The sequence below is a fragment of the Helobdella robusta genome (genome assembly GCF_000326865.2).
Source record: "Helobdella robusta unplaced genomic scaffold HELROscaffold_84, whole genome shotgun sequence".
Taxonomy (NCBI): Eukaryota; Metazoa; Annelida; class Clitellata; order Rhynchobdellida; family Glossiphoniidae; genus Helobdella; species Helobdella robusta.
The window spans coordinates 67,821-80,306 of NW_008705486.1; positions in this window are offsets into that span (position 1 = coordinate 67,821).

Genomic DNA, 12,486 nt, shown 5'->3' on the forward strand with positions numbered 1-12,486 from the left:
ATTTTGCTTTTATTTTGTTGATTTACTTTATGGTCGTTTTTTCAGCAATTTTTAAAATTTAAATTTATTTTGTTTAATTCTAATATATACCTATGTAAATAATTTAAAGTTAATTTTATCAATATGTTAAATATATAGTATAGAATAATTAATAATAATATTTTCAAAAATGTTTCGCGCTTAAAATTAAGTTATACTGCATGACGTCATTTGTTTATAAACGGTAATTTTCGTTATTATTTGAAAATATTTTGCACTGACGATGATATATTTTTTATCAAAAAAGCTTTTTGCAATTATTTATATTAATATACATGAACAATAATAATTTTAGTTTTTTACTTAATAAAGTAAATAATTATAATGAAATTTTAATTAGAAAACTTTAAAAATTAATGTATAAACATAATAATTGTATTAACGCGGTTGATTTTTTTGAAAACTGTATCGAATATGGTCTAAATCCTAAGTTCAAAAGAATATATATATATATATTGAATTGATATGATAACAGTTTGCTTCATAGATTGCCTGATCGGTCGTCTCTTGCTATTCTCCTGTTGATTCAAAACAGGGCTGCAAAAATTGTTGTTTGTGGTAGAAAAGTCGACCATGTGACGCCCATTTTGAAGATCCTGCATTGGCTCACAGTAAGAAAAAGAATCATCTATAAAATCTTTATAATAATGTACAAGGCTGTGAATGGGCTCTTGCCAGAATATTTGGCAAATAAAATAACTAAAGGATGGCCTAGTGGTTAAGGTCGCCTAGCTGTTTCGCAGTAACCGGGTTCGAATATGACAAAAAGTTACCTGTCTATCGCATACTTCGTGTGTGATGCGTTGTTTACCATATATTTATATACGATGTTTGTGGCGTATTGTTGAATCCTCCGAACTTTGGCAGAGTGTAATTGACCTTTTTAATTGACCTTTAAGAAACCATCTCTTTCAACTGGTCTAAATTTGAGATCCGATAACAGCAACTTGCTTCTGGTGCCATCAACTAATTTGCGGATTGCGTCGAGAGACATCGCCATGTCGGGACCAATTGTTTGGAATGGTCTGCCAAATTCGCTTAAAACGCCTGGATTGAAGATAGATGATTTTAAAAAGAATTCGAAAGCACATTTATTTTCGTTATAAATAATATCTATTTATTTGAAATGATTAAACCATTCATTTATTTTATTATTTTACTGTTATGGATAGTGCTTTTGAGAAATTTTTGCTTTATTAAGCGCTTTATGAAGTTACGATAATATATATATATATATATATATATATATATATATATATATATATATATATATATATATATATATATATATATGTAATAAATTCCACCGATTTATTAGTGTTTATCAACTTATATTCAAATTTGTCTAAGTAAATTTTCATCAACAAAAACCATTTTGATCAAATCTGAAAAATCTGAAAAACCTTCCATCAGCATCCAACAACGAATCACAACAACACTTCCAACTCGAATGAACAACAATAACGTTAATCGGATCAACCAGCAATCTAACAATGATGATTATAACAATAATGATAATAACAACAGCACAATCAACAAAAACAATAATAATAATAATAATGGGAACAGATCTTTTATTTTCATCAAATGCGTAAAATCAATAATTAATTAGTTAATTACTAGAGAAATAGTCATGATTAAAATGAAATCATAATCGTCATAGTAAGTCATCATTGCTCTTCATTTAAAATAAAATAAGTACAGCAATGATATGATAGTTATGAAAAGTGATTCACGCATTGTTCCGATCACAATATGATGATAATACCACACTGCTAATTTGGCGAAAATATTTGGTCCAGTTAATTTTAATTAAAGACAAATTGAAGGAATTGTAAAAGCCTATGAGCGATAATTCAAAAAAATTTATTAAAATGGTAAAATTATCAAAATTGTTCATCAAGTTGTTTTTGAGATTGGTTGTATATTTGTCGAGTTTGTATTGCCTGGACTTGACAAAATTTGTTTCATGGCAAATAGTTAATTCAAGTATTTCAATCGTATTGTTGTTGAAAATGCCGATGTCTTGTCTAAGCGATCTGAATAGCTCTGATAGTGAACGTGTTGTATCATCCCCTACATCCGCGAAGATGGCGAAATTCGGACCAGAAAATTTTGTGGCGATTTAAGTATCGTTTGAGTGCTGCCGTTGAGCTACAATTTGAGAATACGTGTTAGTTTGTTTCACGATGCAAAGAGGGCAAAATGCATTGGTTGTTTTGCCCCATCTTTGAAGGTTAGCATTTGTAGGCAGTTGTGTAATATATTTTCTTACAAATTTATAAAGGAATTTGGATAGTTTTACTGTCGATTTAAACCATCGTGCAATCTCTGAGTCGTGGATATTTTCATTTACTAATTTGACCAGAGCTCCTTGACATTGCAGTATTGACAGGTGGTTCAGGTCACTCTGATGATGTTTTCGTTTGAGAGCTTCAAGTGCCTGCTTAATATCAACATTCTCCGGAATGAGATTGTCAACTTTTCAGTAAGTGTTACATGTTTCATTCCAGAGAGATTTTATTTTATTGAATGAGTTTCGTTTAAAGTAACCACGGAATTTCAGCCTCGCCATTTTAGCATGGCGCTTTAGCAATTTTATGTTGATGCCTCCGGATTTGTAGGGCAGAGATAATATTTTTGCGACGCAGCTGCTACACCGTCTACTTTTGGGTAGAAACCTTTCTGTATTGTTTTATGATGATGTTATTCATTTCGAGATATTTGTATAATCTATTGTTGACAAATGTTGAAAATATTTTACAGAGAACTGGTTGAAGGGTTATTGGTTTAAAGTTTGCTGGATCGCTGACGTCACCTTTTTTTGTGAATCTATATTGTCAGGCCTTTTTTCCAGCGTGAAGGGATTGACGATGATTTCCAGCATTCAACCAGCAGTTGGTGTAAAATTGTGCGAATTATTGGACATTTTTTGAGAATTATTATTGATATTTGATCTAAGGGACAGGGAGATTTGCATTTGACTTGCATTTGCAAATGATTGATGAAATTTCGTTGTATGTTTGGGGGTCAATAGAGCATGGAAATGAAGTATTTAGCGGAGTGTGGATCCAATTTGGCGGACAGAACTTTTTGGTGTTGTGCTGATCATTTAAAAATATTTTTGAAGAATTTTTCACATTCTCTAAAAAAATTTAAATAATCAGCACACATAATGAGAACATCCTTTTATATTCTAACTCTAAATACCAAATATCAATAATGAAATAATTATAAAATCCTATTAATCTAAAATGCTCGTCACTGCAAGTGAGTACGTTTTAGAGGGGCTGGTTTAATTGTTCAATTGGGTTTCAATCATTCTTATTATTTTGGCGTTATCAATCAAATTTTATGATAAACATAGAGTTGCAATAAAGTTATTTAAAAGACAATAATATATTTTATACAGTCTTAACCTTGTATCTATAGTGCTCGACATAGTATAGAATGTGTACAACTAGAGTAGGTCAGTTTAATATTTAAATTGAGTTTTAAAACGTACGTACATGCAAATATAAAGTTATTAATGTGGAAATAAACACTCAAATCTCATCAATCATCTGTTCCAGTTCAGTTTTCTTTCTACTGGAATGGGAAATCTGGTGCTTTTTTCGCAATTTTGGATGTAACGTAGTGATGTTCCAAGGCTGAGCATTGTAGCAGAGGTCGGCTGCCTGTTAATGAGGGAAAAGTCGGGTCCTGCCACCTCATCCGGCGTCTCTCTTGCATGCCAAATATGATGATACAGTTTCCATTATTATTCTTATATTGTTATTACAACCATTATTAATACCATTATTATTACCATTATTATTACCTTAAATTTCTTGTGATTAAATTAGATTTATCGTCGACATAATTAATATTAAATTAAAGTAGTAGTATTAATATTTTATTTTAAGTCGCAACAACACACAGTACATATATTTTCTAATACAAAAGCGTACGGAACTAGGAATGGCCATTTTAACAATAGCTTAACGTTTGTTGCTGTATATATGAATATCGGCTATTTTTTAAATAATTTGAAGTTAAATGTTAAAATTAACTTAAAATATTAATTTCAAACCAATGGCGGCCAAATTCAAAACCTTTATTCAACTACTTGCTACAATCATTTTGGATCCATTTTTAAACCAGTTAAAACCTAATAAACTATGATTATGCCATCTAGCAGTAAGTTGGACGTTTATCGGCCAACTGTCTTGTCAGTCGACGGCAATAATAGTAATAATAATGATGATGATAATGATAATGGTAATAATAATAAAAACTATAATAATGGAAACTCTTTTTATTATCATCAAACCTCAAAATATAAATTCAATTATCATAAATATACAAATAGTTTATAGTCATCTATGCTCATCATTTACATACGAGTACAAGGATGATAAAAAAATGATATAAAAATTGTTCATGTATTGTTCCTATCACAGTATATCTTGTATGGTGAATTAATTACACACTAGGGTGGGTCAAAAATTTTTTTTCAGTAAATGAATTCTAATAGCGAAATTATGTTGTAATAAGACATCATAATGAACCATCTAAAAGATTATTAAATTATTTTGAGTGGAAGAGCCCGCGCAAAGCCGATGAAGTTTTGTGGAAAAAATGAAAATACAGCTATTCAAAAAGCGTTTATATAAAAACAACGTGCCGTCACATTTAAAAAAAACAACGCTTTGTTGCTATGGTATCTTGCTCGTTGCTTAGTATTCGTTCAAATACATGCTGATTTTGGTATTTAAATTATGTCATTTATCCTAAAAACCAGTTTTTGGCGGGAAATGCATCTAGAAATTTTTTTTTGAAAATTCCGTTAATTGTTGTTTTTTCTAAAATATTTAATTAACGTTAAAAAAAGCATGAAAATCGATGGTATTGATCACAATCGGACTAAAAATTTAAAAAAAAGTTAGCTCGGAAATACGCATCAACAATTAACCGCCAATTAACGCAATTTAAAATGTCAGAAAAGTGTTAATTTCATCAATAAATGGTGATTCAAATACAAGTATTTCATCAGCCGGAAAGTTGCACAAAATCAAGAAAAGCCTTTAACTTCTACCTCAAAAACTATGGAAAAAAAGAAGTGCATCCAAAGTTTACCGCTGTTGTCGCAATTATGTGACCGTTATGGAGTGTCTGATAGAACCGGTGTTGCAATTGCTTCAGCAGTTTTACACAAACTTTCGTCGGATGTCGTGATTGATAAATCGTGACAGCAAAGAGTGAGAAAGAGAACACGCCAAGTGAAATGCACCTGAATCTACCTGCTTTATATTTTGATGAACAAAAAGATAAAACACTGAAAATAGTCGCAAACGGAATCAAAAGGTGCAGGCAAGTAGTTAATGAAGAACACGTATCTATCAGTGAAGAACCGGATTCCATTTACTAAAAAAAACTTTAGAGGTCCTTGAAATGGATTATTTGCATGCTTCATTTGAATGAACTGCCTTTCAGGCATTTGTTTGATCACATCGACGGTAAAACGTCTGGTCCCTCTTCATACAATGGTTCTATTGGTATGTTGCTGGATGAATGTGAAACGGAAGCTGTAATCGAATTCGAGCCAATACCATGTCAATTATTGACACTAAAAACTGATGACAGACCAAAAATATTTGTATGAAATTACATTACCAATAATTACTGGAAGATGCTTAGATGATTTGGCAAAATAGTCATCACTTGTTAATAAATGAAATCGGCCAGGAATTTTTAATTAGCGTCAAATTCAAAATATTAAAAAAGCCTATCGGAGTTATTTCAAATGTTTTTAGAAAAATTAAACAGTTCTTAAAGTCAGCGTTTAAACATGAATTTAAACTATTTTCGTATTTCGATAGTTTGTAGTTTCTTGATTTCAGCAGATTTGTTTCATGGCACACCGTTAATTCGATAATTTCAATTTTGCGGTTGCGCAGAATGGCGACGTCCGGACGGATGGATTTGAACAGTTGTGATATTGGTTGAACCCCCCTGACTCGATATCTGCGAATATCAGGCAATCCTCCGAGCAACGTGTCTTTAACCAATTAACGATCTCAGATAGAATTTTATTATGACGTTCTGTATATCTTGCCAGCGCAGCAATCGATCCAAAGTTGGACACAACATGTTTGTTAGTTTGCTTTGCGCCGCACAGAGGACATAGAGAAGCTTGTGTCTTTTTCCATCTGACCACCAGATTGGCGTTGGTTGGCAATTGCTGAATAATATATTTTCTTGCGAATTTGTAAAGAGTTTCTGAGATTGTATCTAATTGTTTAGACCAATGGGATATTTAAGATGATGATATTACTTCGTTTACCGATTTGACCAGACAACCCTGACTTTAAAGCGACACCACATGATTCCTGCAGGCAGTTTCCCGGTTATTCTCTAAGCGCTTTAACGCCTGAGTTGTTGTGTCTTCATCTGAAAGCAAGTTATCCACCAGTTTGTAGTCTATTGACGTTTCGTGCCAGAGACAACGAATCTCTGCATTTCGGCTTGTTTAATAATAATAATAATAATGTTAATAATGATAATAATAAAAACAATAATAATAACAATAATAAAAAATTGAATTAATTTCGCGCCTCACAATTTTGACGCTGTTTTTGCCACCTTGACAACTATCGTTTAAAAAAATTTTTTTAATTTTTCGTTGTTAAAATTTTTCATTAAAACTTCACGTTTCTTTTTTAAATTTATTTATATATATTTTTAATAATATTAAAACTTGAACTTGTAAGGTATGGTTATTTCTCTCTACGTGGATTCTTGACTCATTAACAGACTTATTTCAGATGAACTTTATCAGAAAGAAAACAATGCTAGCAATCACTTGTGTGTATTGCTGTGATCAATCACTCGTTTATTCAATCGATAAAATTGTTTGAATACAGCACAATAACTAATCGACAGGTAAATCACGGAATACAACTATTCGTCAGTAATTAAGCTTCTCTTGTCAGGCTAATTACATTGAGTTCTCTGGTCCTGGTTTTCTTTACTGCAGTGAGTTTCCAGCTATCAAAATCTTACCTCTGTCACCAGTGTGTAATCTCCTGAAGATCCCACTTATAATACCAGTGTTGTAACCTCTTCGACTTCGTAACTACCAACCCCGAAGTTAGAGCTTCAAACTCGCTATATCTCCAACACCGTAGGTTCAAGATTTCCGATAGATAAACACAACAAAACTAAGTTGAAAGTTTATTTTATACTAGCAGTAACAGAAACAAAATTAATCCAAATAACTACGTAAAATCACATTAATCATTTTTACGTCAACTTTGTTCCGTCTTCTTCTTACCTGCTCTCCTTTCTCTTTTGTGTGTGTCTCTCTCTTGTCTCTCCCTTGTGTGTCTCTTGTCGTTCCTTATATAGCTACCGATGCCGTACCACGTGACTTTTTTTTACAACCGTTTTAATTAGTTACGCCTTCTAATAAATTTGCAAGCGCTTCACGCAATTTTTAACTACTAGTTCTTATCTCGCCTTCACGTCTGTAACATTGTCCTCCACTGAGACCAAAAATCGTCCTCGATTTGATCAATTCCCTTTGTTGTGTTGATCTTCCTGTTCTGAGTAGGGGCTATCCGATCCAGATGTACGATCTTCATTTTGATCCAAGGCTTACCTCGTTCTCGTACCCGATATACCACGTCGTTGATCCAGGTGGTGACTTGCTTACCTCGTTCTTGAACTCGATATACCACGTCGTTGATCCAGGTGGTGACTTGGCACGGCCCTTCCAAATCTTTGCACTTATCTTCTTCAGGTATTCGACTCATAATTAGTAGAATGTCATCTATTTGTGCGCTCCGTTCATCAGTGTACTCATCCTTCAATTTCGAGTCGCTTTTTGGTTTTTCAATTTTATCTTGTAGTTCATTCGGTCTATCTCTACTTTTATTTTCAAACTTTTTTAACGATATGATGAAATTACCTTGGGACTGTTTCTCTTTTTCTTCCATCTTTACTTGGCACTCTTTGAGCATCTGCTTCACTCTTATGTCTTTTTCATCTTCCTGTTCTTTCATCTTATCTGTATGCTCCTGTTTCGGTTTTTCAATTTCTTTATGTTCCTGTTGATGATATTGACCTTCACTTTTGAGAATATTTTTGTCTGTTTTTGTCGCAGATACCACGAGCATCACAGTTAACACGTGCGTCGTAGTTGTCACTTGCACCAGTCGACGTCGACATCAGTCGTAGGTGAATATGCTGGGAGAATAATTTCCGATTTTTTGGTCACCTCATGCGGAAGGTAAGAATAGAAAATCTAACTACTGGAAAGATTGCATGGAAAAGACATCGCGGTCAATAACGAATAACACTCGTGAAGTCCTTGTGTCACTTGTTGAATATCACCACATTTCAACTACTACAAAGTGTTTAAGATCGAGTTTTGTGGAAGTCGATGAAAAGAAAGACACGAGAAAAGAAGAATATATATATATTAACTTTAAATGGTTTTATTCTGTCTTTGCTTATATTAATATTGTTAATTTAAATTTGTTTCCCAAAAATTTTAATTGTAGTCCTTTATTTGAATGTTTTGACACAGATAAAGCATTTTCAATTTTTACTGATGAGTTTAAAAGTGCTACCGTAAATTGTTGTTACTCTACCAAGGTATCCTCAAAAAGGAAAAAACAACCTTGGATTACGAAAGGCTTAATGATATCATCCAAAACTAAGAATGATTTGTATAAAAAGTTTTTAAAATCCAAGTTAATGTCTGATCGTTTAAAGTATATTAAATTTAACAATTTATTTGTAAAGCTTTGTAAGATCTCTGAAAACATGCATTATCACCATTTGTTTATTAATGAAAAGAAAAATGGTAAAAAAAAAACAACATGGAATATTCTTAGACGCAAGCCATCATATTTTGCAATTAAGGTGAACAATGATGATTTGTGTATTTGTAATTGTTTCAATAAAAATTTTTTTCTTCTAATGTTCCATTTGCATGTGACAATAATAGCTCTTCATTTAAAAATTTTAAAAAATATTTAATGTTAATATGTTAAACTCATTCGTTCTTTTTGATAGTTTTGAATACATTATTGATGTGATTAATAATCTCAATAACTCTTTTTCTTCTGGTTATGACTTAATCTCAAAATTTCTCTTAAAATCTGCTTTGTCTAATATTATCTTACCTCTTTATCATTTAATTAATTGTTCTTCCAAAACGGTTATTTTCCTAAATGTTTTAAAAACTTCAAAAGTTATACCTTTGTTTAAATCTGGTGAACCTCATGATCTTAATAACCATCGTCCAATTTCTATTGTCTCTAGTCTATCTAAACATATCGAACAAATTGTTTTCTTAAGACTTACTAATTTTTAAAATTCTAATAATTTGATTTCAAATCAGTACGGTTTTCGCTCAAAACTCTGTACTGAATTTGCTGTAGCTGACATAATTAATTTTGTTTCTAACGCTCTTGAATCTGAAGCATTTTCTATTGGAGTCTTTTTTGACTTCTCTAAGGCATTTGAATCTCTTGACCACTCATTTTTATTGTACAAATTATCTCAATATGATGTTAGGGGTATTGCTCTAAATTGTTTTATTTTTTATTTAAACGAAAGGTTTCAGTATGTTTATATCGATGGTTCTAAATCTCCTCCTTCTATTACTTCTGGTGTTCCCCAAGGCTCCATCCTTGGCCCATTACTTTTTAACATATTTATTAATGATTTTGTAAGCTCCTCTAATATCTTAAAATTTATACTATTTGCTGATGATTCTTTTCTGTTATTATCTAATTCTAATATTAATCTACTGGTCACAACTTTTAATAAAGAATTATTTAGTGTATACAACTAGATTCATGCAAATAATTTAAGAATCAACATTGCTGAAACTTATTTTATTTGGACCCAAAATTTGTACAAATATCGTAAATGTTCAACTATCATTAAATAACATTTCCATTAATAGGGTTCAATCTACTAAATTTTTAGGCATCATTCTTACTAGCAATTTGTCATGGTCTGTTCATGTTCAATTTGATTCTCAAAAAATTACAAAAAATTTAGGCTTAATATACCGACTCAGATCTAAGTTTCCTTAACATATTTTATCTACATTGTATAATTTGATTGTTTTGCCCTATTTCACTTATTGTATATCTATCTGGGGCTTTAATACAAAATCTAATAATCGTATTTTAACTCTTTGTCAATGTCAAAATTATTTCATCCGAATATTGTATGGTTTAGCTAAGTTTGATCATGTTTATCTATGAGAAATCAGCGAGCAAACGGTAGATCGAACAACTTGACGATTGTTAAATGAGCACACAAAAAAGTGTAAACGCTAGTATATATTTTTCATATTTAATAACCCACAAACGCAGAAAAAAATACACACGTGCCCACACACTGTGCATGCGTTCTTGTTCAAAGTCATTGATGATAATACATTTAATCTTTTTTATAATTTCAACTATTCTTGTATGTATTAACTTTTATATAAGTATATTACAATCTACTGGGATCTTGGGAAGGATAAGGAGCTCTTGGATGGTCGAACAACATTGGTGGAGGAGGAAGCATCGGGGGTGGAATCGACAGATCTACAAGGGTTATTTTATCATGAGAAATAAAAATCTTATATCAAAAATCAATCTGTATAAATACCTGGATTGAGCGGCAAATTGGGTTGCAATGGCATTCCAGGTGGAGGAGGTGGAGGATTTCTCATGATCATCATCGGTGGATATGCGGGAGGTGCATTCAAATTGAAAAAATCTGATGGACCACGTTCTTGAAAAAAAATATTCAATCTGAAATAATATTTTAGTAACCGAACATAATATTTTAACATTTATATTTATTCGAGTACAAAAGTCAGTTTCCAATTTTGTGTTTCCCAATTGAACGGTTCAACGGTTGAATGTAAGAAAACGACGCTCGAAAATATGAAACAACATATAAAGTATTAGTCCCTAATCAAAATAAATATTGGCTCAGTTTTAATTTAATGGTTGAATTACTTGGTTATTTCAAAATAAAAACCTACATGTTAAATAGTTAGTTAATTAGGGTGTTAAATAAAAATTTTTCCGACCAGAACTCCCTGATCAAAAAATTGCCCACTTTGGCTTCCAATCCATGATTGATTGTTTTCAAACTTTAGCATACAATTTCAAAAATCGGATTATGGTAAAATGAAAGCAACCTTAAAAAATCATTCGTTATTTTGGTTATTTCAGGACCAAAAATAAACATGTTACGTGGTGCCGGGTCAAAATTTTTCCGAACTCGACACTTTGAATAAAAATTTCCCCACTCTAACTCATAATTGATTTTTTCCAACATTAGTAATTCAATTAAAAAAATCAGATTATGATAAAATAAAAGTTAAATCGTTTTGTAAATCGATTTCTCAATGTATAATTATTCTATATTCATTCTGATTATGTTTTAAAAAATCCTAAATTATATAGTTTTTTGCATTTGCGTGCAATGTCAATCATTTACGGTGGCTGTATTAATATAAGTTTCTGACTGCATTTCAATATAGTAACTAACCGAATAGCACTAAAAAAAGTTGATGTGTTGGTAATACGAAAATCTACAGACTGTTAAGTCGTTGAAGTGATCGAATGGTTCAGTTGAATCCAAGCAATTTCATAATTACAAAGATAATGAAATAGTTTACAAAAACGTTGAACACACCAGGAATATGAGAAAAATTTGAATGCAATGTTAAGTGAAAAACGTTACAAGCGTAAATCAACGATATAATAAAAATGACCAAAAAAAACAGCATGGGTTACAACATAAGAAATATAAGCTTCATAACATAACTATACCACGCCATTTCACCTGTTTTGTTTAGAAATTTAATAGTGATTTTTGTTAAAACATTTTGCCAACAGCTTAAAACTTTTTGGAAATAATTTTTTTAATAATGCATTTCTAAGATTCAAACTAAATATCATAAAATGTCTTTATTTGACTTCTGAAAAACTTACATACCACTACTACAAATATATATCAATCTATATACGAATTTATGATCTCTATCTTGAAGCTTTAATTAAAATGTAGAACAGACTTTTTAAAAACGTTTGAAAAAAGTTTGAAAATTCGGTGGCAGCATTCCCGCGGAACAACACTGTTGCGCATAACTTTTCAAATATGAAATTACTAAACAGCGCGTTCGATAAAACAAGAATCATCGTGTAAGTGATGACACGTTGTTGCACATTATTATATTTTATAAAGAATGAGCACAAAAAGTAAATTTTTACAGCATATCAATGCCTCTATTTCTGTTTAATATTAGAAAAGTTGAAACAAAATCAATAACTGGAATTAGCGCTTTCAAAACTTTGCAGAATATCCGTGACTTTTCAACATTTACACAGTCAAAATTTTATAAAATTTATTTAAAAAATAATGAAAGAACAGAACACA